The following is a 22,096-nucleotide window of genomic DNA, read 5'->3' as shown; positions in this document are numbered from 1 at the left end:
TAAGATTACCTTTGCCATGCAAGAGGTTTACAACTCAATGGTAGCTAATAAACTGAGAAAAAAATACAGAATTAGATTACTTTTGATCACTCTTATAAAAGATAAACTACTCTAAGGATAGCTATTTGGAAACCTGGGTGTTCTTTTGCATTGGTCTTCTGTTTATGTGAGTGAATTACAATTTCAAAAATGCTGCTGCTTTATAGCAGGAATGGGGTTTGTGAAATGTGCTCAGGCCCTGGAAACATACCCAGGAGGAAGCTGTTTTGATATATGCCTCAACTATTGGAGGAAAACACACAGAAGCAGATGGGCTTGGAGCATTATGTAGCATTTACGGTGGTGTAATTATAATTCACTACAAAAAGGAAGGTCGATTATTTATTCTCAAGTTTTTTTATTATCTATATATACATAGATATGCATATATACATATATATGTGTGTGTGTGTGTGTGTGTGTATATATATATATATATATATATATATATATATATATATATATATATATGTTAATGATAAAGGAGAACAATGTAAGCTTGCCCCAACTAGATAAATAGATGTCAAGATTAAGGGAATTATATTGAATGATTTAAATGTACCTTAACAAAGTAGAGGCCATATATGACCAAATTACAGCTAACACACTTGTATTAGTCCATTTGCTATTGATACAACAAAATATTTGAGGCTAGGTATTTTATAAAGCAAAGAAGATTATTTAGCTCACAGTTTTGCAGCTGAAGATCATGATGAGGAACTCATGGTAGAAGGCAGCACCCAGTGATGGGAATTTGAGAAGGAAATCTCTTGTTAAGGAAAGAAGCTAGAGAGTAAGAGAGGCCTGTCATTCTTTTGTACAAAAAATTGTTCTCCTTAAAACTAACTCCATCCTGCAATGACTACTCAGTTCCTTCCCAAGGAAGCATCCCCAAATGACTGAATCACCTCTCACTGAGCCTCACCCCTTGATAATTCTTTATAACATTACCATCCTGGAAACAAATCTTCCAACAAACATACCATTGGGGAGCACACCCTAACCACATCCAAACAATGGCCATAACACTGCAAAGTTGAAATCTATTCCTTTAAGATTCAGAACAATAAAATGATGCCTGTTACTCTCCCTTACATTCAACATATTACTGGAAGTCCCAGCCAGAGCAATTAAGCAAGAGGAAGAAATAAGAGGTCTCCACATTGGAAAAAAACAAAATTGAATCACCTGTTTGTAGATGATGTATATGGGAGACAGGCTTATTCATAAAACCTTACAACAGAACAGTGACTGAGTTCTGTGGTGATAGGTGGACAGATAGCACTCATCCACCATGGTTCTTTGCCAAGCAGAGCCTCCTGTCCCTCACTGTGGCTTGTCCATTGGCAGCCATCTGGATGAGTGACACATTCTCTTTTCCACAGTGGCCCCTGGTCTGCCCCGCCCCCACTGAGGGAGAGGTTTTGTAGCCTAGGTTGCAGAAGCAGTGGTATGCTTGGCACCAGCTGCTTAGTTAGCTTGCATGGCCAGCCTTCTGGGAGTAGCTGTCCTGGGGTGTGCATGCAACAAAGTAGCCGTCTGCAGAAGACACCGCTTACCCTAGATCCCAGTGCATGACCAAACACCAGTGTCCTTTCAGTTGACACATAGCTGGGCTTCTTGGCCCAGACTTGTGCTCATTTATTCCCTAAACTTAAATAGGTTTTTGGGGAACTGAAGGGGCATTCAGGCACATGGAGTTTTACTGTCCCCCTTTACTTAAGTAATGCTACACCTTCAGAGCTGGCTTTCAAAACCATTTTTTTTTTTTGGTTGTTTTGTTTTGTTTAGAAGTTATGTACATAGCATTTTGTTTCTTGGTGAAAAGATCAACAAGAAGCCATTTTATTATTCACTTTTGTTGTCTTAAAGTGTCCAGAACATTTGAATCACTTTTTGCTTTGAAAAATCGGTACATGTAGCTTCATTTTTCCTTAATTATTGAGGACCTCATCCTCTGCAGAGCATAATGGTGGTTTTATAGTCATTTCAGAGCTAATTCTTCAGCTTTGACAAGATATCTCTAGGAATTTTTCTTTAAGACTGAATCAATAATAACCATTTTTTATTCTGTGATTTAGCTGCTCCCACACATTTTCTGTCTGTGAATGACTTTGTGGGTGTGTGCTTGAGCTGGCTGTATACCTGCCTAATTTAGCTGCATCTCAGAGGAGAAGCTGGACACAGGTCTTGCCCCAGGATTCTGTGGGCAACAGCTTAGGCTCTGCTATGGGAGTCCCCAGTGGGGGTGTATGACAGTGGGACGAGCAGGTAAAGAGGGCAAAGAAAAAAATAGAGAGAAGACGAAAAGCACAGAGGCTACATCCTCATGATCCAAAAGACTGCACCTTCCTGAGAAACACGCTAAGCAGAACATGTGTTCATGCTTCGAGGCTTTGCACTGAAGTTTCCACTCTCCCTGGGCTGGGTCCCCTAGAAGAGAGAAGGCTGCCTTTGGACTATAGTGGAAGCAAACGTAATGGCCCCTGCTTGGCTCCATCCTGGCTCTCCCCTTGGTCCATCTGAGTCCACACTGTGTAGGGAATTCCTGGTAAGTGAGGGTCATCTGAGGATTGCAACCTCCTCACAGAGGTGATAAGGACAGGGATTCCAAGTTAAAGACAGACATTTAAAAAGGCCCTCTCCTCCAAACTGGACACTACAACTGTAGTCCACTGTTCTTCATTCTGCAAGGTCCAACTTGACCTTGCCCTATGCTCCTTAACATTCTCTTTTCCACTGAAGGCAGAGCGAAAGACCTGGCTCTTCTCACTCAATTCTCCCTGAGGGCCATTATGTTGTAGTCATACATTGACAAGTGAATATGCCTGTGAGTTCATAGGTAGCGCAAGTCACAGCAGAGGTCGACTTTTACATGATGCATACATATGATGCAAAATGTTGCCTGAGTGAACATGTGTTAGTTCAAATTAATTAGGGGACTGCATGGGAAAGGTGTGTATGTGAGTGGGTGTATGTGTTTGGATACTAACATGCTTGGGACTCTTCAACAATGGACAAAGCATTATCCAAACGAATCTGAAATGTGAACACCTGTGACAGAAATTTCCATGAACCAGAGAACTCTTTTCTCCCACCACTACAACTTTATGGTGGCAGATGTCATCCCTTTCCAGAAACAATGGAGTGACCACCTGGCCTGAATGACAACAGAATAAGGATGTGTCATTAAAGACACCAGGCTAATCATCTCTCAAAAGGCATCACCCACAATCTTGGGGAATTTCCTTCCATGGACTCCCCTCATGGTTTGGAATTATAAGCCCCTTAACTTTTATGGAATAAAACACCCAGGCACTAATGGAGCCAACATCAAGAATTAATCCATCCTCCCTTATGAAAAGGTAACAGTAATTTAAAATGATTAGAGCCAGACATTAGAACCTACTTAATAAAGAAAGAAACCAGGGCTGGGGACGTTGCTCAGTGGTATATCACCTGCTTAGCATGTACAAGGGGTGCATTCTGTCCCCTGTTCTGCAAAGAAAGGGAAAAGAAACTTAAAACCAAATGAAAATATCATTAATAGAGAAATCACCCTTCACTGCCAAGCGCCTCTCGTACATCCTCATTTGTGCTCCATGATGATTCCATGACCATCGACTCGTCCCCTCTGCCTCAGCTGGCTCTCCTTCGGCTCCGTCTCCACCACAGTGTGGAAGTGACCTTACACACTGCACACCTGCTTATTGTGCTCCCCCGAAACACCTCTCAATCACCTTGAAGGAAAAAATTCAACTCCTTACCTTAACACAAAAGCTCTTGGATCCCGTTCAGAGTACTTCATTTAGAAAGGAATTTGAAAGCAAGAGGACAATGTCAAGGTTTATAGAATATCTAGAACTCCTGACAGAACAGATGTCTTATAGTAACAAGGCCCTGTGAATGGGACGCAGGAAAGAAGGTTGGCTGTGCCAGGTGGAGGTGGGCATCAGCACCAGCTCAGTGGAGGACAGAGGGTACAGTACTGCAGGGGCACGGTGCCCAAGCTCAAGCCTACTACCTGAGGACTTTCAGGGGAGATTTCAAAATCAAAGCTTCAATTTGCATACCTCTTGTCATATATATATATATATATATATATATATATATATATATATATATATATATATATATATTTTATTTTATTTTTTTTTTCCCCCTACTGTGGAATGAATCCAGGGCCTTGCACTCTATAAAGGGACCATACTGGTCTGATCTCAGAGGAGTGTGATGTCACTCAAAGGCACAGGAACCAGTTGTTGCAGTCCTTTCCCATTGGTGAGGGACTCTGGTACTGGTCCCACGGCTGCTGCCCCATTATCTTCAACAGGAGCACTGCAGGAATGAAGCAAACTACCTTGGAAAGCGTTACATTGCCTGATGTGGGAAAATAAGACATCGCTGGTTTCCTTGGTTTTCCCTAAACAACCTGGGCTCCTGAATATGGAAACAGCCATGACGTGGAGATCAAGAACTTTGCTGGACATATTTCACTCCTCGAGCACCATCAGAGTTACCACCGCAGCCATTTTCCTAGGTAATCCCTCTGACCCCAGAGGGCTCGATTATCACATGCCCACTAGGCAGGAAGTCAGCCTGGAGGTCCTGGGAAGATTGGAGCAACACGTCTCCTGCTGTCTGCACTTGAAAAGGCGCCAAGTTCAGGCAGGAGACATGTGAGGCCTTCAAGACAGATGCCTGGAGTTACCTGATCTTTATGAAAGGCAAACATTAGGGTGAGCAACTGGATCCAGGCTATTATGTCTCAGTAGGACAAAGTGTGTTTGTTTCCTTGTTTGATAATTTATTTTTTCTTTCTTTCTTTGCTGGAAGAGAATGGGTCCGTGCTCTGTGTTCTGCATATTAAGGGTGAAACTCCATTGTCCCTTCTCTTCCCCTTTGGAATGAGCTGCCCTCCTGGAAGTTGTCCTCTGGCTTTCATCTCCTCACCTGCAGCAAGAGGAGCCACAGTGCTTCTTATTTACTGTAAGGTAAATTAATAAAAAACCCATCTGTGGTTCAGAGTGCAGTGCGCATGCAGGATAAAATTAATCACAACGAATATTAAACATCCAATATGTGTTGGTGATGAAGGAAGAGCCGTGTTGTACTAATCGTGGAGTTGCAGGAGGACTATTAATTTTATGAAGCACCGGTCCAGAGGAGACCCGGCAGAACTGTGTGGAGCTGTGAACTTCATTTTCCACGCAGGCCGTCCTCTGTAGGCAAAGGGACAGTTGTTCCTGGTTCGCGGGGTAACTTTTGTCACAAGAGGGCACACAGGACTTTCAGAGGCCAGCAGGTAATGACACTAGGGCTTCCAAGCTTGGCCTGGACACGGTGTCGTCACGGATGCAGGCTGTGGTTGTCCTAACATTCTGGAAACTGGGTCGCTCACCTGGACCTTTCTGATTAGGTGCGTGACTCTATGAGGTAAGGTCAGTGGGATCTGGTGCAGTGGAGGGGCCTGGACACGAGATTCAGAGGACTTAGCTTCTGTCCAGCAAGCAGGGTGCTGTGCCCCAGGACCCCCACATCAAGGCTTTGAGCAAACTGGCTTCCTTCTGCCTGTCCTCTGATATTAGGACAGTCCACTCATTCCTCAGGCCTTATGCTCACAGTGAGTGCTTAGAGAGGCAAAAAGAAAAAGAGAGAGAGAGAGAGAGAGAGAGAGGAGAGGGAGAGAGAGAGAGAAACAACAACAACAAAGCTAACTTTCGCTGGACTTTTAAATATATCTTAAGTTTCAAATTTAAAATCCATCCATAGAGTCAAGTATAAAGTTTATAAAATATAAACAAACAAGTAAATTTAAAAAACAGTAGAGTAGGATGGAAATATAGTGTCCAACACCCTGAAACCAACAGCACAAGAGCAAAACAAACTAATTCATAGGATGATCTTGAAAAAGAAAACATCCCTGAAATATAACTGCAGAACAGAGTCCTAAGACCAAACATCTAGACAGGTTAGAAGGTTCTGGAAATTCTGTCATCAAAAGTGAAAATGAAATTTAAATTATTTGACAGTTTAGATATGGAAAATGCATTGGAGAGACGCTTTACACATTTTATAGGGATATTTTATCCCAGGGATAATGTAAAATTCGATAATATGAGGAACTTGATAATAGTACATTACTTGACTGAGCTGTGTGTTTTTCATGGTCAACATACAGAAATAAGCAAACATGGTTAAAACCTTTGAAAAATATTTATTTTGGGATTTGGTAGTGTGCAAGAGGAGTACAAATGAGCTAACATTTTAAAAGTGACAGGTAGTAGGTAAACTTAAGCAGATTTTTTTTTTTAAAGCAGTATAAGCAACATTAAACTAAAAGAGAGGAAATTTGTCCCAGAGAATAGAAGAGTGGAAAAAATTGCTTCTTTAATCTGTTGTGTCAGAAGCCTTTAGCACTGATTGCCATGTTTATTATTGTTGTTGTTGTTATTATTATCATTATTATTTTTGTTGGTACTGGGAATTGAACTCAGCGGCTTTCAAACACGGAGTCAAATCCCCAGCCCTATTTTGTATTTTATTTAGAGACAGGGTTTGCCTGAGTTGCTTAGGGCCTCACTAAGTTGCTGAGGCTGGCTTTGAACTTATGGTCCTCCTGCTTCAGCCTCCTGAGCTGCTGGGATTGCAGGTGTGCAACACTGTGGCCCACCATGTTTATTTTTGTATACAATTTGATAACAAATAAAATTACTCTTTAAATAAATTCCATGTAAATATCCCAATTAATCCAACAATGTATCTTCTACTTGGGACCCTACATTGGGACCCTACATTGGGACCTCTGTGTCCTCGGTACTGGGGGCATCTCCCAGACAGCAAGCATAGTTAGCACCTAAGCTTTCCCATGAAGCAGGAAGAAGAAAGAGGGACCCATTGGAACACATGGTCCAACCCGTACACACCTAGAGTCATCCTCCTTGGTCCTAGCAAAACTTATGAGCAGGAGCTTCTGCATTTCTCCCAGAAAAGTCTGGGACTTGGAATATGGTATATATCCTACATAGCCTGCTTTAAAGAAAACTTGAATTGCATTTTCTTTGGAAGAAGTAATTACCTTTAAAACAGACTACCAGAGGCCACAATTCCTATTCTTCCCACTTTATTGAAAAAATTCATGTTGAATAGGGGAGCAGTAAACAACTGTGTTTAGAAACTCCAGATTCTATCACATTGATTGTTTATTAATTGATTTGATTAATGAATAGAAACAAAGTATTCAAGGAATGACTTCTTCCACATCACAGGAGCAAAACAAGACTTTGACACTGACCTTATGTGGATCCTAAACCTGTGAGAGGGCAGGTGCTTCTTGGTGCCAAAGTTCTGATGAGGCAGAAAAATATAATAGTCCATCCAGAGTACAGATTTTTCTGAACAGAATGGAGGATTTTAGTTAACTTAGTTTCTTGAGTTAAGTTGCCATCCAACATTTTATGAATGTGAAGAAAAGACAACAGGTCCCATATTTCAATCCCACATTCCCAGGTGCGACAAGGCTGTCCACCCTCCTGTCACCCTGTGTGTTGATGATGCTCCTCCATACAGTACTTGGTGAGAAACTAAAGACATTTCCTTCCTGCAGATGAAGCTCGAACCAACCCATGGTCAAGGTCAAGTGTTCCCAATTGAAAGAAAAAAGGTGGAAACTGAGATTTTTGTTTTGTTTTTCTTTGTTTTAAACTAAGTTAAAAACATGAGGACCCCCATATGATAGAGGAAACCAAGATGCAAGGGCAAGGGTGCTGGATGTGGAGCCCTTAGAGGAGAGTTCCAGCCTGGTGTCTTGGGTACTTTACCCCTTCAGTTCCTGTTTCTAAATCTGTCTAGAGAGCACAATGATTTTTGGCTCAAAGAATGGCTATGGAGATTAATAAAGTGTGCAATCACCAGATTTTCAATTAATATTGAATATTAAACAAGTATTATTATGGAATCTGCTAAGAACCAGGCTCCAGCCTCCCTGTACCTGTATGACGTAGGCCATCGTAGACGTGGATTCCAGAATGGAGTGATTCCTCAGCATGTGTCAGTGGATGTGTAAGGGGTGGGCAAGGATGGGCTTTTCTAGTAAAGGGAATTTCTCTCTGCAGGAGCATCATAGTAGAACAGGATTATTTCTGTCTTTTCTATCTTTTTGTAATTCAGAATCCCCATAGAGATTGAGGAAAAAGGAGGGAGAGACCCAGAGAGAGAAAGAGTTGAACTGAGATTCTAAATGTACAATCGGGAAAGAGAGGGATAGACAGGCAGAGAGAGAAGGAAGCACCACTTTGAATAGCAATTGTTATAGGCTCCTTAGGACCTGATTCAAAACACCCACCACTGAATTTGCATCTATGGTCTTTCAACTACAGGAATTCCCTCACCATTCTGCAGAAACACTACAGAGTTTTGTTTTTTCTACTCCTCAGAATGTCACTATCTTAGGTTTCTGTTTTGTTTTTTGTTTTTTTTTTTGAGGTGGGAGTACCAGCGATTGAACTCAGGGGCACTCATCCCCAGGCTTATTTTGTATTTTACTTAGAGACAGGGTCCCACTGAGTTTCTTGTTTCTGCTGAGGCTGGCTTTGAACTCACAATCCTCCTGCCTCAGCCTCCCAAACTGCTGGGATTACAAACTTGTGCCACTGAACCCAGCTAAGTTTCTGTCTTTGCATTCCTCCTGAGGCCTTGACTCATAAGTCTGGCTTTCAGTAGAAGTCCATTGGATTACACAATGGGGGATGAAGGGAAGGGATGGAGGATGAGGACAGGAAAGACAGTAGAATGAATCGGACATCACTTTCCCATGTTCATATATGAGTTTCATATATGAGTATACCACCAGTGTAACTTCACGTCATGTACAACACAAGAATAGGAAGTTATACTCCATGCATGTATAATATGTCAAAATATTTACTACTATCATGATTAACTAAAAAGAACAAATAAAAATGCAAAGAGAAGAATCTCTTGGAGATTCTTGAAAGGAATGACTCATTTCTATCTTACTGCTTTCAAGATTTTTTGTCTATGCTTTTCCATAGTTTGATTATGATATGTCATGGAGTGTGTTTGTTTGTGGCTATCCCCCTTGAAGTTTGTTGACCTGTTTGGGTGTATAGATTTATGTCTTACCTTAAATTTCATATATTTTATATCTAGGTCTATAATACATTTTTATTTAACTTGTGAAGACATGGCCTGTATCTAGATAAGTTTGCATGTCCACATGTACCTGCACCATGATTTCTCTTCTTTCCATAATTTGTCTTCATTCCTTTCTCTAAGATTTGTTGATGATATTTATGTGGATTCATCTCTGGACCATCAAGCTGTTTCATTGATCTATTTATCTATTCGTTTGCCAATGCCACACAATTATTGTAGCCTTACAATTACTCTTGAAGTCAGGTAGTGTTAGTCCTTCAACTTTTCTCACTCAACATTAAGTTGGCTGTTCTGGAGCTCTCATCTCTCCACATAAACATTGGAATCTCTCCATATAAACATTGTTGATATACAGAAAATAAATTATTGAGATTTGAGATGGAATTGTATTGCATATGTAGTTTGGAAGAGGAAGACTCAGCATTTTGATGATATGCAATATTCTTATTCATGAACATGGAGTATCTCTGCATTATTTAGTTCCTCTTTAATTTTCAAATTTGTAGATTTCTCCATAAGTATCTGTACATGTTTTTATTGGATTCAAATTTAAATATTTCATCTTGGCTTGCCCTAAACTGATAATGCATTTTTTTAAATTTAAATTTATCCTTGTTCACTTATGACTTATGGTACATAGAAAAGAAATTGACTTTTATACTAACGTTCATCCTGAAGCCTTGCCATACTTATTAGTTCTTTGAATAATGCAGTTTTATTTCACATTTTCTGATTGTTACTGATGTTGAGCCATTTGTATGTACTCTTTTATAAAATATATATTGTAGTTTTTCCTATTCACCATCATCTTGCCTCTTTTTAAAATTTAATTTATAGGAACACTACATATATTCTGGTTACAATTTCTTTGACTGATATACATGTGTTGCAAATATTTTCTATTGCATGGTACTTTATTATTTTATACTGTTACGTTTTCTTATTGAGTAAAGTTCTTAATTTAAAAAAAAAGTAAAATAAAAAAGGGTTGGCAATCAAGTGGTTTAACAGTGATATATTTTCATTTCAAATTATCTTCAAATCTTAGTAAAAGAAGTAACTATTGGAAGGAGTTTGGCCAGTGATGGCAGAAAGCTGGGGATGATCTGGTCGGTCTGGTCAAGTCAAGTCACACCAACTGGTCAGCGGCCTACTTAACCTTTGATCAATTGACTGTGGGTAGAAGAGCATGCCATGATATATAGTTGCCCCCAAAATTTTTAAGCCATAGTACTATACCATTATCTAAGGCATAAAGTCACATAGGTGGCTTCTACAACGTATTTATATTGTGCAACTGTAAATTTACACCCAATGATCACCTCCCCAACTCCCCGCCCCTGATCACTAATCTGTATTTTGCTTTTACTAATTATTACGGTGGCGGGGGGTGGGGGGACTGACAAAATTTGAACGAGGTCAGGATCTGCAGATAAGTTTAGATTCTCACGAGGGCAAGTTTAGATCCTGATAAAAGTAGCAATACAAAGGATTTTTTTGAGAAAGTAAAATAATTCTTAAAAAATTGAAATAGTCAAGAAAGCACTGACCATACTTATCCTATGTCTAACCCTTAAATTTCCATCCTTGTTGAGCTGACTTTTGCATATGGTGGAATTGGGAGTCGGTGTGACTGTCCTGCGTGTGGATGTCTAGTCTTCCCAGCACCATTTACTGAATAAACTTTCATTGTTTTTTAAAGGTGTCTTTATGTCATCATACACCATATTGCTTCTTAATTTCTTTTCAGGTAATATGCCAGTAGTTTTTAGAAAAAAAAAACTATTTTTTCTTGATTTTGTAACCTGAAAATTCACTGAATTTATTTATAATTTCCAACAGTTCTTTGACAGTCTTTAGGATTTTCTATATGTAAGATTATGTCACTAATTAACAGACTTTATTTTTCTTTTCTTGTCGAGTTGCCTTTTATTTATTTTTTAACATAATTGCTGTTGCTTGAATTCTCAGAGCTATATTAAATAGAAATGGTGATACTGGGCATCCTGACTTAATCCTGATCTTAAAGGAAAATTAACTCTTCATCATTGAGCATGATGTTAGATGCAGGGTTATCCTATGTGACCTTTGTTGTGCTGAGGTACATGCCTTCTATACTATTTTATTAATTTTTATCATGAATTGATGTTGAATTTTGTGTTTTCATTTGTTAACATAGTGTGTCATATTTATTGATTTCTTCATATTGAAACATTCTTGCATCCTTGGGATAAATCTCACTGAATCATATCGAATATTCTCATTCATATACTACTGAATTTAGTTTTCTAGTACTTGGTGGAGGATTTGGGTATCTGTGTTTATCAGGAATATTGTACTTTAGTTTTCTTTTCTTGAAGTGTCCTTCTCTGGCTTAGGTATCAGGGTAAGGCTGACATCATAACATGTTTTAAAATATTTCCCTCTCAACAAATACAGAAATATACTGTGTGAATGCCTGAAAATAAAAAGTTTCTGCATAGCAAAAGGAATTACAGGATAAAGATACAACTCACTGATAGGAAGAAAGTATTCATAAACAATACATCTGCTATAAATTAAGTTTCAAAAAATATGTAAGCTATTCAAGCAACTTAATAGCTATGTATATACACACACATATATATATATATATATATATATATAGCTATTCAAGCAACTTAATATATATATATATATATATATATATATATATCATTCAAAATTGGAAAATGGGACTGTACAGATATTATTTTTTGAAAGAGATAAAATGGTCAACAGGTGTATGAAAAATGTCCAACATCTATAATCATCAGGAATGCAAATTAAAATTAGATCTCACTTCACATCTCTTGGAATGACTATGATCAGAAAAAATGACAGATAAAAAGTGTTATGAAGAATGTGGAAAAAAGGGGACCCTAAACATTGTTGATGGAAATGTAAATTAATACAGCTGTCTTCAGCATATTAAAAATAGCAGCATACTATGATCCAGCCACACAACTTTTGGCTCCAGGGGAACTGATATCAGCATATCAGAGTGATATGCAAAGTCTCAGGTATAGTGCATCATTATTCACAATAGTCATGGTATTAAAACCATTCAAGCATGCTTCATTGGATGAATAGATAAAGAAAATGTGGTATATAGATAATGAGATATAATATAGCCTAAGAAGAACAAAACCCCAGACCCAGAAAAAGAGGTACTGTATGTTCTGACTTACGTATGGAATCTACAGAAGTTGATTATTGAAATAGAAATAATCAGAGATATCGTTAGAGATATCGTTACCAGAGGCTGAGAGGAATGAGAAATGGGAAAGAGAATGTGGATGGAAGGGTATAAAGTTTCCACTTGACTGTAGGAAGAAGTTTTAGTGAGGTATTGAATTATGTGGTGACCACAGTTAGTAAGGATGTGACTTTCAAAATTACCATAAAAATAAAATCTTAACCTTCTTACTACAAACAAAGAAGTGGATGAGATGACAGATTTGTTAATTAGTTTGAGTGAATCTTTGTATAATCCATACACAGCCAAAAAGTCACATTGTTCCCCTTAAGTGGACACCATCATTATGTCAATCAGTTTTAAAAGACAATAATCATGAATTCCTCACAAAATTCTGGTTACATGTTTTAAGAAATTTGAGATAAGCAACATGAGCAGATTTCAATTTCTTATGAGCCACATAAAATCCATCTTCAGAATATTACAATCTATAAAATAAAGATTTAATTGCTAGCCAAAGACATGAGATTGTAAAAAATTAGTCATAAAAATGACTCTCCGTTTATAAAGTGAAGAATATTAAACTTAGGATGGATGAGAAAAAACAAACACCTTGAATTCTGTGTTTTAATGAATGGTGATCTTGGAACATGATACTCCCTTTCTTCTGACAGTTTGAGGACATGTCTAGAAAAATGGGACCTAATTTTAATTTTAGTTAGTCTTAGAAATGTTTCACTTTAATACCATGACAGAAAGTCTAGTATTTAATTTTACAAAATATTCTTTTAAGTATAGAAGTGATTTTATACACTAAGTTTAAAGTCTCTTACATGCTTCCTAATAACTCTTCAAGATCAAGTTTAATTAAGATACGGGGGTTGGAAACACACTGGCATTTATGCAGAGTAATACACACATGCAATTACTAAAACTAAAAAAAAAAAAAAAAAGACAAATAAGTAGCAAGCAAATCATATCATTCAACCAAGAGACATACTTATACCAAACATAAAATAATCAATGAGAAGCAGAATTTAGTGACGCCTAATGAGAATTACATGACCCCGATAAACCAAACTTATTTAATTTTTTTTTCAAATTTCTAGGTTCAGTTGAATGGATTTTAAATCCAACGTCAGAGTGGCTGAACCTCTAATATGAGGAATAACGGTAGAGAAAGAAAAAGGAAGTGGTTCTTTTTTGATATGGAAGATTAAAAATAGGCATCATGAGTAGTAACATGAGACAAGAAATCAGAGATAAAAAATTTAAAAGTAACCTTGGGTCCAAGCTTGGATGATAAACAGAAAGGAGAGCTCAGGATTTAGGTCAGACTTTCAGAGTACTCCTGGGACCTTGCACCAATCACTGTTTAATTTTTTGGCTAGGAAACTTGGCCTTGACTGTGCCAACAGTGAGGATGGTTTTGGAGCAACTGAAAGATGAGTGATGCCATTTTCCGGTCGATAGAAGATCCACTAGCGGAGTTGTCATTTGTCCTTTGAGGCGTCAGGTGTGTCAAGGGAGGGAAGCACAGTGAGACCAGCGGCAGTGGGTCACGGGGGTCATGGACAAATGGCCCTCTGGGTCTTTACTGGCCGAGAAGAGTGCCCAAGAATTCCACCTTGATCGCCTCGAGCACCAGGGGTGTCAAACTCGCCCCTGGATGGTCTTCAGCAGAAAAGTGACATGTCAAGACATTTCAAAGGGTCTGTGTGCGGACCAAAGCCGCATGCTGGGCATTCAGAGGGGGACCTGTCCTGCAGTCTCAGGGGGACTGGTGGTCTCCTTGCACTGACCCTAGACTCTTGATCCCAGAATTCCTTGTGATGTGGAAGAAAAAAAAATATGAAGGTATTTTAGAAAACGAGTGAATCCATTCTTTTTGTCTTAGTCTCCTGCTTCCCAGCCTCTTCTTCCCACCTGTCTTCTTCTTCTTCCTCTTTGTCTTCTTTTTGCAGCTAAACACCTTCTTGACTCCAGAGAGATTAGAAAGGGCCTCCAAACGTGAGGGACATCTGATATGAGGTTGTGGAAGGAGACACACATTAACCAGAGAAAGAGGGAGAGAAAATGTGAGCTCATCGATGAGAAATTGAGGAACTAGAGTAGATCAGAATGACAGTGCGAGAGTGAAATCGTGCAAAAGGAGTTAAAAGCAACCCCAGTGTTGCCCTGAGGGATGCCTTCCACCAGCCCCACCCCAATCTGCCAATCCCCAGAAACCTGATGTTTGGGGGAAGTTACTTGGTAAGATGTGACTGCTTTCTTGGAGGAGTAACTGGCAATGTTGTCAGGAGATGATGGACGGACGAGACTGGGTGGCACTATGGGTGAGAAGGTCCCTGTCCCCAAAGTCCAGTGTCAGCATTGCTGCTTCGGGGTGCCTAGTGAGCGTCCTGGTCCCCCAGGGTCTGCAGCTCGAGCTCTATGGTATGTAATTCCGCTGATGTGGTTTTCTCACTGAAAAGCCTACCTGCTCGAGGAGACCTGAGAATCACCCGGCCTGGAACCCTCTGCAGTGCTCTGTGGCCTACACGCTGTGTAATGCTGGGCACTTCACATAAACTTGCCATGTCTCATGGGCGGGGGGAAGAAGGCCAGCCTCAAATGGATCTTTGCAAAAACTGGACGGTGCACAGATGTGCAGAGTTCAGTGCCCAACACAGTAAACGTCAGACATCTCGGGGCTGCATTTAGCAGCAAAGAGGTAGATTCTTACTCATCCTGAAAAACATACCCAACTGTCTCCTTCCCTGGGAGCCCTGCCTGAACGCAGTCGAGGGGACTCACTCCCGTCTCCACACTCCAGAGCACCACCATTATGGTTCTGGCCTCTGTCAGACCCCTGCTTTTTCTCAGGTGTTATAGGTTCACACTCCATGGGGTGGCAGCATTTGCTGAATGAGCCTTTCAGCTGCCCAGCTTCTTCAGATCCTTGTAACACACACCTGATTTCTTCCTATCATCTTCACTTGGATGCTTCTTTCTCCCTCCCTGCATGGCCACACATCTTCCTTCCCAGTGCCTCTTTTCCTGCTCCTTCCCTTCCTCTCTTCTCTCTTCCCCTCCCACTAACAAGGTACATCAATAAAATGAGGCAATGTGTCAGCGATCTTGACAAGTGGGTAGTGGTGGTGGGAAGCCGATATTTCCCACACACTGCCCCCAGCATGTGTGATTAATCAACAGCTCTTGACTGCAGGAAGAATGCAGTTCATGCCAAAATATGCTTGAATTCAGCAGAAACATCAACAGAAAGTCTACAGTGCTCATTTGCATAATAAAGAGTTATGTTTGGGTGAGATTAAAAAAGGCATCTATTTAAAAATTCTGTCATGAGACCCCCAGTTAACTAGACACCATCTTAATAATAACAAAGGAGGGCAATGTGTTTGAATCTGTGTGGATCCTCTTAGCAACTCCTCACTTGCTGCTTGGAGCTGGGCTTCCATCAGGCAGCTTGGGGATGCCCAAGGGTTGGGAGGCCCTCATTAAGGGAGCACATTTGATTCCATCAGGGCAGAGAATGGAGACTGGTGTTTTCAATGAAGTTATCAGAGCAGGCATGGTCCACAAATAAAATTCTTGAAGTATTTTAAGGATATGAACTTTTAATAAAGACCAATTGTACATAGGGCCATAATAGTGTCTATTGTATTGTGCTAAACGTGGCTGTATAACCAATGTGATCCTGCAATCTGTACACATGGTAAAATAAGGTTAAGATTACGTACCCCATTTGAATCAAATGTATGATATGTCAAGATCATTGTAATGTTTTGAGCAACTAATAAAAAAATTTTAAAAAATCAAAAAAAATAAAAAAATAAAGACCAATTGTGCAAAAGGTCAGCATGGAGCTAGCAGAAAGAGGTGCATACTTTATGCAAGAGAACAAAAGAAAGACATCTTGCTAAAGTTCTCTTTACTGCGGCAGGTTCCACCTCATGCCACTCTGGAAACACTGGACCTACATGATTGACAACAGAGCATCTTCAGTGACATCTAGCTGGGTCCAGGTTCTGGTACACCAGGGGAGACTTCTGAGCAGTGGGCCACTGAGTATCAGATTACCCCCTGAGTAACAAATGTCCCCAGGAGGGTGAACTCCCTTGATCCTACTGTCTTACTTGCTGTTTCCAGGTCCTCACTAAGAAACTGGAGTCCGAGCCCAATCCCAGGTTGATGACTAATGAATTGCACTTGAACAGATCTTGTGGTTTTTATATTTCTGCTACACAGCAGGTGGTGGCAGCTTGATCCCTGCACAAGTTTTTAAGACCGAACGACCTCCTTTGATGCACACCATAAATAATCTCCACTGTATGTGTGCATGTATGTGCATGCACGTGCACGTGCTAGAGAGAGACAGGGACACAGATAGAGACAGAACAACTGAGGGGTGGGGTAGGCCCAGGAGATCCTGAAACTGCTACACTTTTTGAGTCATAGAACCTAAGATGACTAGTTTCACATTAATGGTATACCCACTTCATATCATCCCTGGAAAAATCCTAGTGTAAACCATTCTTTTGTTTCTCTTTGATGATTATAATATGCTCTGATGATTCTTTATCTTTTACTTTTTACATCTCTAATATTTTTATAACATTAAAGTTGGAAATATTTTTCTTAAAAACAAATCTAAGGAGACTCTCATTATCTTGGCACACACTGATGTGATATGATCATCTATGTGATTTGGAGCAGCATTCTCATGCCTCCATGTTGCCCTTCACAAATTTGTAAAATGGAGGCTAGGGTACTCACTCTTCATTCCAAATGGCAGAGGTGACAACTAAATGAGTCAAATATAAAGGACTTCAGGCACAGAGTAAAGACTTATTAAATGTGAATTATCATCATCTTCTTATCATCATCATCATAATTCAAAGTCATTATTATATCCAAAATCAAATCCACCCTAGTATCTCAGTCCTTCATAAGCTTGCTCCAAAAATTCCTCATTAAGTTCCAATTACCAATGCTTCTTTAACCTGTTTTCTACCTAAAGATATTTACACATACTGTTTGTTCTGCCTGGAGGCCACTTCTCCCAACTATTCTCATAGTTATATCCTCCTGAGATGTCATGGATCAAATAACACGTCCTCAGAGACATCTCCAATTTATTCTACTGATTTCTATATTATTCTGAGTTGTTTTATTATAATTATGATTTGTAAGTATAATTTCTTTTGGTTTTTAAAATTCTTCATTTTTGATCATATTTCTCCTCTTATTTATGAAATGTCTTCAGTGTCCCTTCCCAGCAAATTTCCACTTGACAACACTGCATGCTTCACCCCTGCTGTTTTCTCACCAGTTCCTGTATGTACCACTCCCAATTGTTCCACGGTATTCCTTCTGCAAGCAAATCCTTCCCTCCACTTTTCTGATATTAAAACCCCATCTTTCTTCCCTGTTTCATTTTATTGCAGGGTGAGATATTTTTAGACTATGTAAATGCCTCGTTCATTGGAGATGGTATATCTTCGTTGAGTTCCAATTGTAGGATCTGATATCATTGTAGTTTTGAAAATTGATTATTTATTACTTCTATTAGTTATAGAAGTAATAATTATAAAATATAATTATTACTTCTATAATATAAGGAGAGGAAATATAGGGAGAGGGAGGGAAGATTTTGGACAACATGAAAGCATTTTGGATTTTCCCGCTCTGTTGTGGCCCTGTGGAGGTAGACACCTAGTCAGCAGGGAATGTAGAGTTAGGACACACTGTGCTGCCCAGTCTCTCTACCATTCAGCCACTCTGGTCTGACACTCAGACATTACTCCCTGTTTATCTTGTCAGGCTGAGTCACATGATGCTGGCCCCTGGCACTGTCTTGTGATGTCAAGGGCTCTGGTTATGATGGAACCAGGGCTAGTGCCCAGGGGCAACAACAGTTCTTGTCCCTCCTGCTGAGAGTTCATGAACTAACATAAAGAAATTCTTGGACACTTGGATTTTGGTGGCTCGAAGAAAGGTAAAGACACAGAGCTAAGAGTCTTTTAAAAAATTATTAATTCATTTTAATTAGGTATATACGACATCGAATGCATTTTGATTCATGGTACACAATTGCAGCACAACTTTTCATTTCTCTGGTTGTATAAAACATAGCATCACACCATATGTGCAATCATACACGTACCTAGGGTAATGATGTCCATATAATTCCGCCATCTTTCTGTTCCCATACTCCCTTCCCTCCATCCCTCCCTCCCCTTTGCCCAATCAAATTTCCTCCATTTTACCCATGCCCCACCCCACCTCCACCATTATGGATCAGCATCCATTTATAAGAGAGAACCTTTGGCCTTTGTTTTTTGGGGATTGGCTAACTTCTCTCAGCATGATATTCTCCAATTCCATCCATTTGTCTGAAAATGCCAGAATTTTTTTCTCTTTTAATGCTGAATAATATTTCATTACATATATATGCCCCAGTTTCTTTATCCATTCATCTGATCCATAAATAAAAAAGTAAGGAAGGAATTATACTTCAAATATCTCTCTAAATCTTCTTTCCTTCCTTCCCTCCTTCTCTCACTCACTTACTCAGCAAATATACATTGGTCATCTCCTTCATGTTCAGCACTGGGCTGAGCTCAATGGATGTACCAATGAATATGACATAGGACTCTGTTCTACAGAGAGTGTAAGCAGAAAGAATGGCAATACAAAAGCAAAAGGGCATACATGTACATTTAAAGTCAAAACCATTTATCAGCTTAGATCCATGCCAAGCTTAAGGATTCCAGTGAAATGGGCTTCTTCACAGACCCCTTGGCCTGCTATGGCAACAGGGAAGACTTTGTGCTGATGGGAAGTTCCATTTTGAAAATAATGAGTGATGATACGAAAGTCCTGGTGCTTTTATTTCACTGTTTACTAGTTGTATTTATTTTTATTTACAAATAATATCACACATAATATTTAGAAATCTGGGGAAAATCAGAAAAGCATAAAGAAGCAAACAAGGGACTGGGGATGTGGCTCAAGCCATATTGTGAAATCATCACCTTATACAATTCCTATATTATATATATATATATATATATATATATATATATATATATATATATATATACATACATACATACATACATAGTGGCAGATATCCCAAGAGAGGCACAGACTTATTCAGGATGATATGAAAGGTGGTAGAGAACTTTGTACCAAGACAGAATTTTCCAGAGCTGAAGGTCAGAAGCCTCTAAAGCCATCTCAGTGTGTGCATATATGCATAAACACACACACACACACACACACACACACACATATATATATATACATACATGCATACATATGCAAAAGTATATATCTGTAATATAGTATTAAGCATAAAAGGCTGATTTTAAAGTATAGGACAGGACACTAAATATGTAAAGTGTAATGATGTAAATAAAAACCTCAAATGTATAGATAAACACCAGAATAATATAATCTAGGACATTGTCCAAAGTTCTTTCTATTCCATACAGGTAAAAAGAAAACAACTCAGTTTTGTTTCCTCCTCCTCCTCCTTCTTCTTCTTCTTTAAAGAGAGAGAGAGTTTTTAAAATATTTATCTTTTAGTTTTCGATGGACACAACATCTTTATTTTATTTTTATGTGGTGCTGAGGATCGAAGCCAGCGCCCCGCACATGCCAGGTTAGCGCATTATCGCTTGAGCCACATCCCAAGCCCCTTGTTTTCTTCTTTATGCTTTTCTGATTTTCCCTAAGTTTCTAAATATTATGTGTGATATTATTTGTAAATAAAAATAAATAAAACTAGTAAACAGTGAAGTAAAAGCACCAGGACTTTCGTATCATCACTCATTATTTTCAAAATGGAATGCAACCCATGACAAACCATTTCCTCAGGAGCATTGTCTTAGCTTGTGCTAACATTTTCAAGAAAAATATTTCAAAGGCATTTTTGTCTCTAAACTACTGCTCTGTATGTTTTATTTTTTAATGTTCTGGAACATAAATAGCTTTCTAACTTTTTCTAAATTTATATTATATATTCTATGTTTATAACAGATAGTCACCAGTGTTCTATCAATTCCTAACAGTGAGTGCATCAATGAATGAAGATGGATATCTAACAGGGGTCTTGGACAAAGTAGGCATCAATAGCTCTTCTTAAAAAGAAAGGAGGAAGGGAGGGAGGGAGAGAGGGAGGTGGGGGAGAATGCATGGATTCAGTGAATACGTGAGATATCAGTATGACAATGTGGACGCTAACCACAAAACTGCCCAGTAGGCCAGAATGTCCATGCTTCATAAAACTTGATTTCAAGTTCAAGTGTAGGCATGAAATCAACAATAACAAACTGGGAAAGTCACTGACCATTTTGAATCTGTTTTTTTTTTTTTTTTTTTTTTTTTTTGTTGTTGTTGTTGTTCCTGATAAAATGCAGATGATGATATTAAGAACAATTTAATAGATGTTGTATGACTACCAAGCCATGAAAATGCTCTTTCTGTAAATTATACTGTGTTAATATTATGAATGCCATCTACCTGAATCCCTTTAGTGCAATGCCTAGTATAGAGTACATATGTCCTCAATCCACATAAAGTAAATAAATTATTGACTGGGTGAATGAAAAATAAAGTGATAGATAAAAGCTACAACAGCACGAAGATTTCCCTCAGTCTACTCCAGATCAATTTGTAAGTCTTCTCACCTGTGTTGACTAGTTTTTGTGGAGTATGATCATAAAAATTCCTTTTAAGAAATATTGATTGAGCACTTAACAAGTTCCAGATACAAGGCGGGAGCACAAAGATGAGAAAGGTGACATTTGACACACTTCAATCCACTGAGAGAAGAGACCTATAGATAAAAAGGTGTTATAAATTGTTGTAAACATAGTCATAGAAGTGATTTAGGAACAGAAAATAGCAAGACCTAGCACACACGGGAACTCTGCCTCTGGAGACCTGGGGTGGGTTTGGATGTCTTTGATGGAGAGATGAACAGGGAAGGATTTCTGGGATGAGATGATCTGAGTTCAGTCTTGCAGGGTTTATAAAGAAGACATAGCTAAATAAAGATCAGCCAACAATTCTGTGAAACTTCAGTCCATACTCTGAGTAAGATGCTTCAAAGAACACCGTGGGTCACTATCACAAGAGCTAAAAGCTGAGGATGGAAGTAATAGAAGAGAAGCAGAACACGGGAAGATGCCTGGGCTCCATGGAGAGTAGATTGGATAAAGTCGGAAGGAGGCTAAGCACGGAATTGGATCTTGTGGTACATGGGCTAACACTGTGGACACAGAAAAACCTGCAATTCCATAAGTGTCAATCACACGTGCAGCAATTATTCCTTCCAATTTCAAGACGTACAAAAGCTTCAGACATCGAGATTGAATCTTTCCAAACATATCCGTGGGTATTTTGTCAGCAGTCCAGGTGCTGTTATAGGGAGGATCACGGGCACAGTTGCAAAAAGTCAGAAGGCAAGTCTTGGTTCCCGGGGCTTCTGATTCAGACTCCAGGCTTCCTAAATTCTGGTTGAAATATTTCTGATTTTTTAAAACATTTGTAGCCTTCTTTTCACCTTTGTGGTCTTCGTCACCCCACTTCACTCACCATGGCATGTGGACTGGGCCACTGTTTGTGACGTGAACACACTAGTCTTCCAACTTA

This window comes from Callospermophilus lateralis, chromosome 16 (genome assembly GCF_048772815.1).
Source record: "Callospermophilus lateralis isolate mCalLat2 chromosome 16, mCalLat2.hap1, whole genome shotgun sequence".
Classification (NCBI taxonomy): domain Eukaryota; kingdom Metazoa; phylum Chordata; class Mammalia; order Rodentia; family Sciuridae; genus Callospermophilus; species Callospermophilus lateralis.
This window is presented reverse-complemented; position numbering follows the sequence as displayed.